Consider the following 12990-nt stretch of genomic DNA (forward strand, 5'->3'; position numbering starts at 1 on the left):
AGATCGAGATCCAGTCTCGGTGGTAGACAGACTCAAACAACTGAGCCTGTCTCCCAGGGGGCCGGAGTGTTCGCTTTGAGCCAGATACCAAGGATCGATTCTGCATGCGCCAAACAGCTAAGTTGCAGTATCATTACTACTATCCCAGCGAGTTTGATTTTCCTCTCTGTAGTTTTTTCTGCTATCCAGGAAATAAGTCGCTCGTTTGGCTTACAATTTGTGATACACCTATGCCCAAGAACACTTGTTCAACCTCATAGGGGGGTACGGAGCGTCTTCTCGGCTCGGATGACAGATAGGTTCTAACAACTGAACCTATCTACCAGGGGGCCAGGGCGCTGGGGTGCTGCATACCGCAAACCAGAGCAACTGACAAACAGCTAAGTTGAAATTTCTTCTATTAAAATTTCAACAAGTACAATGTTTTTACATAACACAAAAAACAAAAGTTCTACTGCTTTGATGGTCCAGCTCAGGAATCTGCAGGCTCCCGCTTGAAGTAAGCAGCAACAAAGTCAACGACCTCCCGCACGCTTTCCCGAGCGGAGGCTTCCGTCTCCGCCACTGGACCATCGACGACGGGGGCTAGCGAGATGGCAAGGTCGTGGCTCCGGAGGCAGGTCAAAATGTACTCCGCCACCATCTGGCACAGCTCACGGCCCTCGGCTTCAAGGTGGCCAACGAGGATCTGATCCAGGCGCCGGAGTCTCTCTGAAGCAAAGTCCAGCAACGGGAGGGCATCATCAATTGAAGCTGGCGGATCCGCCACTTGGATTGGACTCATTCCAAGTGGCACCAGAGCTGAGCTTGCTTCGCCCGCCCAGTCGATAATTCACTGGGCCCGCATGCGCTGGTCCTCCTGCAGCTTCCGGGCTGACTCCTGGACCACCTCCTGCACTCGGGCATCCAGTGCCGCCTGAGCCACCTCCAGCTGGCGGGTCTTCTCCTGGAATGAGGCTTTCTTCCGCGCCGCTGACTCCTTCAGGGTCTTAAGAGACTCGCGCTGGCACGCAAGGGCCTGCTCCATGCTGGTGGTGAGAGATTCCCGCCGCGCAAGGGACTTCCTCTCCTCCTCGAGGTCCATCTCGGCAATAGCTTGCTGGCTGGCGGTCTCCTGCAGCTCCTGGCGCTATCGATGCAGGGACTCGGAGAATTTCTCGAGCTCCTGCTTGCGGACCTTGAGTCCCTGGCTACGAGTCTCGAGCTCGGATCGCTGGGCCGCAAGACTGGCCTCCTCCTTGGCGACAGTCTCCTCCCGCAGCTCCAGGGCTTTCTCCCATCCCGCCGCCGCGAGCTCCCGGTCGAACACCTTACGGAGCCCTTTCCTGTAGGACTCAAGGTCGGCCTCAAGCTCAGACCGGGCGGCGGCGGCACGGGAGGCCTCGGCCTTCGTGCGCTCCTCCAGGCGGATGTGCCAGTCGCCGAGGCGCTGACGCTCGCCCTCTAGAGCTGCCCACTCCTGCCGGAATGCTGCCTCGGCGGTGGAAGTCGCCTCTTCTATCGTCCGCCGGACCTGGACCAGCACCCGGGGGAGGGGAACCGCACTCTCCTTTGGGGGACCCTGCAAGAGCCGCCTACCAGAGACCACCTCCAGCTCTTCCTCTGCTGCAGGTTGGGAGCTAGGGGTGGGGACATCTGGCACAGACGTCGGGCCCTCGGGTACCGAGGTGCTCATCGTTGATGCGTCCGCTGCCGCCGTGTCCGTCCTCGCCAAGCCCGGTGTCGGCGCGTGTGCCGCCGTAGCCGGGGCCCCGGGGGCCACCGCGTCCGGTGTTGCTACGCCTGGCACTGGCGCATCCGCCGCCACGACGTTGGGTGCCGTCGGTCCAGCGGAGGTCGCCGTGCCCAACGTTCCCGCATCCACCGCCGCTGCGTTGGGCGCCCTAGGGCCAGTGGAGGTCGCCGCGCGCCGACGTTCCTGCATCCGCCGTTGCCGCCGAGGCACCTGTCGCCTGGACTCCCACTGGGGTCGGGGCGGCGGAAGAGCTGCCTGGGCGAGAGGTCCTGGCAAACGAAGAGAAGAAGCTCTTCAGCAAAAAGCGAAGCACCGGGAATAAGGGGAGTGAACGGAAGAACACTTACCCCGAAGCGCCGGGTCTCCAGCGTCCACGGAGGCTGGGCAACCGCTGCTGCCGCGGCGGCAGCGCCGGATCCTGCTGCTGTGGTGGTGGTGGTGGCACCAGGTCATCCTGCAGCCGCTGCTGCTCTTGTGGTGGCGGTGGTGGTGGAGGTTGTTGTTGCTGCTGCTGCCGAGGAGAGGTACGATCCGGCGGTGGTGGTGGAGGTTGTTGCTGCTGCTGCTGCTGCCGAGGAGAGGTACGATCCGGCGGTGGTGGTGGCGGCGCAGCTACACCAGGGGTCCCGCGTGGGCTGGGGCCCGGGAGCTACCCTGGCCCGCATCCTCTGCGGCCCTCTGACGCTTTGCGGCGGGCTCCTCAGCGGCCCTGTCGTTACGGTGCAACCTGTGCCGGCTCACCTCCTCCGGCGATACGCCGGAGCTGCTTCGGGCCTGGCTGGGACTGCTCGCGGTGGAGCCACCAGCCATGGCCTGCTTGCCCTTGGCAGAAGGGTCAGACCCCGCGGTGCTCGGCACGGCCTGTTCCTCGGACACACCGGGGATTCGGATCCCATGGTTGGGGTCGCCTCTCATTTGGCGCGGTCCCTCGGGCACACCGCAGCCCTCAGGCTCTGGTCCTCGCAGAGAGGAACGATGCCCTGAGGGAGGATCAGGTGCTCCGGGACAAAGATCTCCCCCGTCACCGCCGGCACCACGACCTCTAGGCCTTCCTGGGTCAGATCGCTGTCCTCCCCGCGGTGGGTCCTGCTGCAGTCTTGGGGGCCGGTGAAGCTCCAAGCAGGGCGTGGCCGCTGCTTCAAAGGGGCGATCCGGCACTTCAGGAAGTCCCCGAGCACCTGCAGCGAGGTGAGGCCACTCTCCGCCAGCGACCTGATCTTGCTCAGCACGGGGTCAAACGCTGACGGCAGGGACGGCTTGGCCCTCCAGGACTGGCGGCCGGAGGCGGCCCCCTTGGTCGTCATGACCAGGCGCTCGTTGGCGGCGGTGGTGGCGATCACCCACTCCCTGCGCCAATCCTCCCACTTTCCGCCAGTGAGGCCGGGATGTAGGGCGTCTGCAGGTCGCTCCTTGTCTGGAAGTAGTACGCCCCTACTTCATCCTTACTCTTCCCGGACTTCACCAGGACGAAGAAGTGGCGAAAGAGGATGACGCAGGGCCGCACCCCCACGAACATCTTGCATAGGTGGACGAAGATCGACGTCAGGAGGATGGTGTGGGGCGTGAGAAGCTAGAGCTGGAGGCCGAAATCCTCCAGCAGCAGCAGGAAGAACGAAGAAATCGGCAGCCCCACGCCGGTGGAAATATGCGAAATAAACAGCACAAATTCCCCGGCGCGTAGATCGCCGAGGGGAACCGAGCCTGCTCGAATTCCCCAGGCGGTCTCCTGTGGACTCCACCCAAGCAGGCAGCGCACCACGTTCAGTTCCGCCTCGGTCTGGAAACGGCGGGGGCGGACGAGGGACGCCATTCTACTGCGGAGGCAAGGAACAATCTGCGCAGAAGAGCAAGGGGCGAGGAAGCTCGAAGGCAAAGGGGCGCAAAGGTTTGGAAGGAAGAAGGCGAATGCGGAAAAGTAACTGCGGCATGCGGTGCGGCCTCTTATGAAGCCTGATCCATCCGACGCGCCCCAAAACCGTCGCTGGAAGCCAAGCGACGCTCATGCCTGGTGTTAGCCGCTCATTCCATGACAAGGGGGCTCAAGCCCGCCTGTCAGGAGAGGCGGGTAACAAACAAAGGTGTGAAAGGGCGGGATCTGAACCGTCGCCCGCACGCTAAGCGAGGCGGAAGCTGAGCTGACGTGCGCGCACGAAGCACCGACAAGGCTAGACTTTTCGGGAACCGCGTTGGTGGTAAAGAATTTCTTTTTACCCCAGCGGCAGCAATGCCGAGCATCGTACGCGTGACTAGGCGCATCACTATGCGTGGGGGCCGTAAGTCAGTGAACCGTTGCGAGGTGGTGAGGCAGTAGGAAACCCAATAGATGGTCAAAGCCGAACAAGACTCCTGCAGTGCGCACAGTCGAACCCTGGAAGCTTCAAGTTATTCGGAACTAGGTTACCATGGTGGCCCCACCTGCGGGTTTGTGGCCTCTCCCGAGGTGGGCCCGGGGGGCCACTGTCGGTACCCTGCAGCAGGGATACCCACTATTACTGCAGCAAGGCAGGACTCGCGTAGTCATTCATAACTATGCCCTAAAGGGCGGAGCAGCCGGACCCCTGGGGTCCGGGACTTGCCTCATCAGGACAACGGCCCGGACCCGTTCCCTACTCAGGGAACGGATCCAGTGACGCCACGTGTCTCTGAGGACGGAAAGCTCCGTGCCAACAGCTGAGGTCTCGGACCCATGGGGGTCCGAGACCTCCTCGCGTCCGTCTGGACCCCTCACGCGCATAGAACCAATATATCGCCGGGGCGGGGTCCGGGGGCGCCATGTGTCCTGCAGGCGCGGACGCGGGCGCGAGTCTTCCGTTGGAAGACTCGCCCACCCACCGCATTCAATGCGGGTGGTTGAGGCGTGCTCTTCCGCCGCGGCACGCAGGGCAGCTCTTGTCAGGCCTCACTGTAGACCGCATATTACCGAGGTACACAGTGCAGCCGCATGCGCCGCATCCGCGCAGAACCCGTCTGCCGCATTAAATGGATACGACGGCACGGCACCCTTTCATCATACCGCCTACGCCGCAAGCTACACGGCTTGTTCAGCTACGCGGCAGGCTACGGTAAGCTGCGCCGCAAGCTACGTCCTGGTGCCGTTTCGACAAGACAGGGCATGGTTATGCCGGACAGAAGATTCCCACGGGCAAGGCAAGGAAATCTTGGAATAAGATCTCCGTCGCCTGCAACGCCATAATGCTCTGTACAGTATGTTATTTTATACTACATCGTTGGGCCCACCTATCGGGGACTCAACGGCCATGTATGCACCTCCCTTGAGATATAAAAGGAAGGCACTCGCTACACAAAAAACGGGCTCACTCTCTCTCTCTCCACACTCTAGGCCAGGCCAAGCCAAGGCAGACACAACACAAGCTCGGATTCACTCCGAACAATCCCGTTCTCAACCTCTTGAGACCGCAAGCAATAAAACACACAGTGGACGTAGGGTATTACGCTCCGGCGGCCCGAACCACTCTAAACCCTCTGTGTTCATCGTGTTCTTGTATCTAGATCGGACTAATCCTAGCTAACCCCCGAGTACTCACCCTCTGGGTTTAGGCGGGTGCACTACGCCACCCGGCTATGGATTTGCACACCACGACAACACTTCTTCCTCTTAATATAAAGATGTGCAGTTCTGTTGAGAATATTCATTTAAAAGAAGCGAACACTCTTTTCTTAGTAGTTAGTGCCGCATTGCTCTTGAGGGACAAGCTAGCTCCACATGTCACTATCCATACTATTGAACAGCACTACCGCCACATGAGTACATGACCAAGGGAACTTGGCATGCGCGTACAAGGAAAAGTACATGAAAAACACACATGCATGCTGCACCATGTCACACTCGAACGCTGTACTGTGTTGTCATAGAATGTTCACTGAAAGACGCTTCGTGTGTAAGTACTCCATTCAAGTAGAAGTAGTTGCCCCCTTGAAGCTAAACAGTGACTTGCTTGCTACACAAGTGTAGAACAAATCGTATGAAAACTCATGCATATTCTGCAACTGCAGATGCACGACTTGAAGATGTTGAGAGTGCTAGCTTGACTTTGACTGCCTGACTGCTGTGTGGGGTTTGAAATCGATCATCCCCTAGGTTTGATTTGATGCCTTCAATGGTCGGCATGCATGCAACACGATTGCATCCTGCTACGCGTTAACGGGGACTCGGCGGTTCAATGGAAAAGGTGTAGGGGGGCCGTTTACCTGGCCAGCTTGGAACGGTTCAACCGCTTCTGAACGATGATTCTTCCAAACTCCAAAGAGATGCCAATTAGCAAACTGTCTTTTGCGTACTACGTACGTCGCGACGTCTACCGGGAGAACATCCTACGCGTCGCGTACATGCATGCTTCACCGTGTAGAAGTATTTGGAGCATCTGTAACGAACATGGCACCATTGATGCCATTTCGAGTGATTTTGGTGATCGAATGACAACACAACACTTGGACTAATATGATTGTTAAGATGATCATTCTCAGGCTTTTAGGTTCAAGTGATGACAAAGAGAAAGAGAAGATAGGCGTAGCAAGGCCCGATGGACTGCCCCTACGGGGGTTCCGCTACCCGGTTAGCGGACGGGGGTCGAGGGGGAGCCGCCCCTCGCGGGTCTCAGGGCAGCGCCCTGAAAGCTCTTCGGTCAGTAGCACCGGAAGAACCGACGCCATGGGCATCGGAGCATCCGATGGTAGTCGGAAGAACCGACGCCATGGTACTTTGGTGCAGAAGGGAGTCGAAGCCAAGTCAGCCTATAGGCACCGGTTGAACCGACGGATCAAAAAGGGGCATCGGTGCATTGGCCGTCCTTTGTACCAGAGACGATGTCAGGTGCCCAGGAGAAGTGTCTTCAGCACCGGTTCAACCGATGGGGCATCGGTGCATACCACCGGTGTAATGACGTCAGCGTCCAGGAGAAGATTCCTTCAGCACCGGTTGAACCGGTGAGGCATCGGTGCAAAGCATCGGTTCAACCGGTGGTCTCTGCGTCAGCCATCAGGAGTCCAACGGCTACTTCGTGTTATGAGTGACCGGATGAACCGACGCTACCCTGCCAAGAGGCATCGGTTCTTCCGGTGGTACGCAGATTTTCAGCTAACCGTTGGAGCAACGACTACAAGACTTGGTGGCCTATATATATGCCTCACCCCGGCCATTTGAAGATTGCTGGAGTTGCTGGACATCCCACACACACCCAAGAACATCTCCAAGCCATACAAAAAGCATCAAGATCATATCCTTAGCCCTTAGCACACTTTGAGAGTGTTGTGTAAAGGATTAGCTCTTAGTGAGTGAGTTTGCAAGGCTTAGAGCCTTTGTGCTGTGGTTCATTAGTGAACCAAAACAAGAGCTTGGTGCGCCGGCACCTTGGAGCGTGGAGCTCGCCGGCAACGTCATCGACCCTCCGACTTGGTGTGGAGCGGCGACGACACCTTTGTGCGGGGGACGTGGAGACCCCCATCCTTTGTGGAGAAGCTCCTTAGTGGAACCCGGGGCCAAGGTGACCGTGATTGTGTTCACGGAAGAGACTTGGTGGCCGAGTAGCAATACTCTTAGTGAGTGCTACAACAACGTGGATGTAGGTGTGCCTTTGTGGCTAACCGAACCACGGGATAAACACCCGCGTCAAGAGTTTGCTATCTCCTATCCCGCTCTTTAAGCTTCCGCATTTCTTTCTAGTAATTTGTATGCCTTTACTTTCATAGAATAGTTTCTTGATAGGAAAGGCTATAGGTTGCTAAACTCTTTTGGGATAGGGGTTTTACACTAGAACAACCTAGTTGCACATCTAGATAGCTTGTTTTAGTTTAAGCTTTGTGCAAACTAGTTGGAGCCATAGGTCTAAGTTTTTATTAGAGCCTAATTCACCCCCTCCCCCTCTTAGGCTAGAGCACCCGATCACTTTCAGCATCGTTTACCTTCACCAAGAGAGGGGAACAGGAAACAGAGTACTCGTCTACGTGCGGAGAGAAAATGGCATGAAACATCTCTGGTGGTAACGAATCATGACCTTAGTGACCTCCTCACAATCCAACTTCGTTCTTAAATTTTTTAACTCAAAATTATATAAAATTAGAGTCCAACCCTCTTAAGATCTGGATCTTAGATTTGCTAGGTCAAAATTTTCCTTTAACACCCCATGAACACTCGTGAAAGCTTCAGAGAACCTGTACTTCCGGTTCTTTGGCAACTTTTTCAGAGAATTTGCTGGTGAAGAAAAACACCTCTTCAGAGTTCAGAAAAAAAATAAAGGGAGTAATTAGTAATGCTATCGATTGGGGTGTGTTTACCACATCTAGAACTAATTTTCTGAACCTGCAGATGCAACCCTTCAGAGATCATCTGATATAGTACAGTACTATTTAATATTTCAACCCCTTTGGCTGACATGACATTATCGGATTTATCTATGAAACGATGCCTTATTCTTAGGACCCACTCATGGTACACCAAACATGGAAGACTTTATTCCAGGATATATATTTTACAGGACACTTACAGAGATGTCCTCGCGAGCACGACTAACAGAACCAGACACATCGAATTAAACAACGAAGTAATTAAACAGACTCGCTACATCGTCTTCGGTCTTCCATGAAACAGATCCTCACGACCTATATACATAAGAATTTGGTAGCTATCGTCCTTAATCTCTCGTGCATTTAGCTCTGAATCGATCAATTCGTCCTGGGCGATGAGCAGCCGCAGAGAAAATCCCAAATGCTTTTCTTCACGCCGTTACGCTTTGCCATCCTTCTGCCAAGAGATCGCGCTGAGCTCAACAAGTTCCAAAATCTCCAATAAGATGTTCCTGAAAATAATATGTCTCATATTTACTTTCTTTACATGACAACGTTAGCTCAGAAAACTTTGCTCATCTCATATCCAAGTACTGCAACTAAAACAAGTGAAACCAGCTGCGACGAGAATAGAAGCAGGCGTATGCTTAGTGCATCTCTAGAGAAAGACGATACCTGAAATAGAAGCTCCTCTGAAACTGATCGAGTAATGAGCAAGGTGTGCCTTTGCTGCAAGTTTGCTGTTCCTTTTATAGGCGTACCACATGTAGTAAGTTCGCTGAAGAGTATCCCGACTACCTTGGCTTAGTACTGTACGGCAATCTACTTGGCAAAGTTCTCGAGGACCGAATGAACATTCACTGAAGAACGAGTCCAGCTTCCTGGACTTGAACTGGAAATGTTCGGTCTCCTCTCACAGAAAGTTCAGTGACAATTGCTCGCCATTAGCTTACTGAACCCCTATGCATTCCACGCCCTGAAACTGAATTCATACAGCGAGTCTTGGACGCCCAAAAATGTTTAGCACTGCAGGTTTGAATGAAATCGTAAGCTGATGGCGACTGGTTCATATTATCGTTTAAAATTTAAAAACATAACACAGCGGGCTTCAGTTAATGCTTCATTTCGTGATCCTTGCCGCGTGCATACGCGTAAGGGGCAAAAAAAAAAAAAAAGAAGAAGAAGAACGCCGCGCGGACAGCGGGTGTTGGTTACTGTTGTTACGGAAAGTGTAGTCCAACTGATTGGAAAAAATCAGCTCAGGAGTTACTAAGCAGAGAACGTTCGACAGGTCGACGTGCTCGGTGAGGGTGGCGGCCGAGCGCGGAGCTCGTCCGGCGGTGACTCCAGCGTGGTGGCGTAGGATTGCAGCCCGGTGAGTTCACCTTGTCCGGGAGAACCTCGCGGCGAGGTCAGGTTTGAGATGTGGGACGGAGAGGCGACGAATTTTGGCGCGCGCTGCCGGCGGTTGAACGAACTGCGGAGGCGGCGGGCTCGCCATGGCCGTGGACGAGGACGACAGAGCAGCGGATGTGGGATTGGGGTGGTCTCGTGGAGCGCAAGGAGTCGGCGGAGAGCGTGGTGGCTGCTTCTCCAGTTTGCAGGCGGCAAGGTGGAGAGGTCGACGGCGGCGGGCCTCAACGAACAGGGTGGACGGTAAATGAAATGCCGTCTTTCATTTACCGTCCACCCCGTGGATCGGTACTCCCTCGCCGTTCCGGCCGTTTCCTGTCTCCGCCGGGCTTGTTGCCGATGCCAGCGTCCTGGAAGGTGGAGGAGGCCATCCGGTGGAGAACGACATGCATGGCCGTCGCGCTGGCCGTGCCGCTGGAAGGTGCCTGCATCTGCGGCGCGGCCAAGGGGCCGGTCAGCGGCTCGATCAGGAGCCGTGAGGCAAAACTGGAGCTCGTGGTCGTGGATTCCTGGGCTCGTTTCTACCGTCCAGCGGCCGCGCATGCTTCCCTCTACTGGAGCCCCGTGAGCTTTGTCTCGTTCACGACGCCGGGTCGCAGGAGTCGTGGGAGGAGGTGGACGAGGCCACGGTTACAGAAGTTCTCGTAGAACGGGATGGGAGCGCCTGGCGTCCGCGCGCTTGCGCGACCAAGGCGGTCGGCACGGCGGTCCTGATGAGGCCAAACACCTCGTCGGGCGGCACCGCGGCCGTGTCTCGGTGTCTGTGTCTTGGTGAATGGAGGCTGCGCCGTGGGAGGACGCCCCGGACGGTGAAAGGAACTGCCGAGGAATGGCCAGGAACTGCGAGTTTTACCTGGTTTTCCCAACGATTCGAGTCGGAATGTTCGTTTAATAATTAGTTGTGCGGCGGGATCGGGAGCGGGCAAGTAGAGAGTACACAGTTCGAAATTACTCCACTCGTGCAAGTGATCTTGCAGTCTTGTTGTCATTCTGCTTAACAAAAGATCTACAATAAAAATGGAGGACACACGATCACTACCAACTTACCAAGGTACTAATACACACTGACGCCCCGGCCAACTACGCCAGCTTTAATTTTATTGCAGATCCTAGACTATGTTGAACAAACGTAACACATCATGCACACTAGCTGTATGAATTTATAGCTAATACTACCACTGTAATTTCCCTGCGGAAGAGAAGCCTGAGTAAGCATCGTCAGATACTACTGTCGGAGTGGATCCATGTCAATCATCCGTCTTGGATGAACAAAAGCAGCTGCAGAGCAGAGCCAGCATGCTCTTCTTCACACCGTTGTGGTCGACCTCCATCCTTCCTTCCTTCCTTCCTTCCTTCCTTCTTCCCTTGGCCTGGGCGAACAACCGAACACAATGGAAGGCGAAACCTGAAACTATAGAGCACTTGTGCTTCAACTGAGCAAGACAAAGCTGGGTGATGTCGCCCTTGATCGATGCAATCCGGCAGCGCTCCTGAAGCCTATTTATACTAGTGGCTGCCAAAGAGGTTGCTATCCGGGCCTGAGATGCAGGGCCCTCATTGGGAATGTGGCCACAGACGAGGAAAAGAAATGAGAAAGCACACCAATTAATTTTTGTTCCTTGAATGGTTGACGCTTCTGTAGGGTTGCCGAGCATCTCGCTGTTTTAGAGCACTTGTAGACTCAGTCAGCCAGACACTTAGACTACCGAGGGAACTTGGCCCGCACGTATATGGGGAAGGAAAAAAAAGATTGAATGTAGACCAGGTCATGCTTAAACACTGTACTGTGAGACTGCAATTACGACAATCGATTTGAACTGCCAGAGAATGTTCAGTGAAAGGCATTCGAGTTGGCCCTGAAAGTTGAAAGACGAGCTGCTTGCGATGCAAGGCGTTTGCACTGGACAAGCTAGTCACAAAAAGTACGTGCAAATTGCTGTCATAGAAGTTTCAAGTTTGCATATTCTGAAAGGCTTCAACTTCAAGCACGACTTGACCTGACGGCAAGTTCAGGAGTGCTAGTGTGAGTGTGTGAGTGCTAGGGACCTGACGCTTTGCTGGGCCAAATCGATTCCTTCTGGTCGTCATGCATGAAGCACGAGCACGACTGCTATTACGCGGAAACAGAGACTTTTTTCCGCGTTCTGAACTTCTGATCAGGTAATAATGTTCCCTTTGCTGAAGCGTAATAATTGGACCGTTTACTTGGCTTATTTAGGACCGGTTTTACCTGGAATGGTTCAGGTGCTCCTTTAGTTTTCTTTTCCCTTTTTATTTTTGGCGTTACCCAACTGGTTCTGCTGATACTGAAATGTTTAAAGTAAGAGAATCGTTCACATATTTAGGTACGTTTTGACGAACACAAATAGTTACAAGGGGGCATACCACCCCTTGATAACCAAACACGATTGTTTTCCAATATATTTTTTTAACAGGATTTTTTTTCCAATATATGAAACAACACGTGACTGTTACATCCTTTTTTTCTTCTTCAAAACAGAGTTGCCCATCACAAAGTACAACGAAGAGGACCACAAACAAATTGAATCAAATAGCTGAGGACCCACTCATTACATTATTACCAACAAGAATACATATAACAAGACCAGAACACAAATTGAATAAAACAGCTAAGTACCTGCCAAGAAAAAACTATTGATTGGTCTGCACAAAAGGATCTTGCAATCTCAAATGATCGAGTTCTCTTGCATTTGACTCTGAATCAATCATTCGTCTGGGGTGATGAGCAGCCGCAGAGGAGCTGCCAGATGCTCTTCTTCACCTTGTTACGCTTAGAGTCTCCCATCCTTGTACCGAAGATCGCCGGACAACACAAGCTGAAATGTTCCAAGAAGATGTTCCTGCAAGGAAAACAGCAGGTCATGAGCTATGCTTAAATGGCCAAAGCAGTAAACACAGTTGAAGCGCAACTGAACCTGCAGAGAGTATAACAGAGCAGGCAACTGTGTATCTCCAGGAAAGCAGACAACTGGGTAGGCGGGCTTGGCTCCTCTGGTGCAAGCATGTTTGCTCCTTTTTATAGCTATAGGATGTAGTAAATTCTCTTCCGAGTATCCCTTGACACTTGGGTTAGTAATTGTACGAGATTTTACAAGGAAGGGTTCGCGAGAGTCCTCAAGAACATTCAGTGAAGAACTAGTCCAGCTTCCAGGATCTTGAACTTGAAACGTGTTGTCCCCAGGGACAATTGCTCGCCTCTAGGCTCTAGCTTAACTGAGCATCTGTTCTGCTTCCGACAGAACGAGTCTTGGAAGGACGTCCCAGGAAGTTGAAGCACTACGTGCTCGACGAAAATGTAGGGTACATGCGACTCGTTGATTCCGTCGCACAGTAGTACAAAGCAAAGGTGTGTATGCGGTTGCAGTGGACACGAGTGAGATGTTTCGGAGACTTGTTGCGTGTGTACGCGTAGAAAACAGAACACACGTTGCGTACAGAGGGGGTTGCTTACTGGCCTTTTTGTAGGACTCGTCGGACGGACGACGCTTTGTGCGAACACCGGCGAAGCGAAATGGGTGGGG

The 12990-nt window shown here is 53.9% G+C and overlaps 1 long non-coding RNA gene across 1 annotated transcript; it reads right to left on the bottom strand.

Annotated features, from left to right (window-relative positions):
* Window positions 1–11987: 11987 nt before the first annotated feature.
* On the bottom strand, window positions 11988–12695 carry LOC120657828. The gene is made up of 2 exons (XR_005668367.1): window positions 12385–12695; window positions 11988–12309 (listed from the first exon to the last, which is right to left on the bottom strand). It is a non-coding gene; the product is annotated as an uncharacterized LOC120657828 (long non-coding RNA).
* Between the last annotated feature and the right edge of the window lie 295 nt (window positions 12696–12990).

This window comes from Panicum virgatum, chromosome 1K (genome assembly GCF_016808335.1).
Source record: "Panicum virgatum strain AP13 chromosome 1K, P.virgatum_v5, whole genome shotgun sequence".
NCBI lineage: Eukaryota > Viridiplantae > Streptophyta > Magnoliopsida > Poales > Poaceae > Panicum > Panicum virgatum.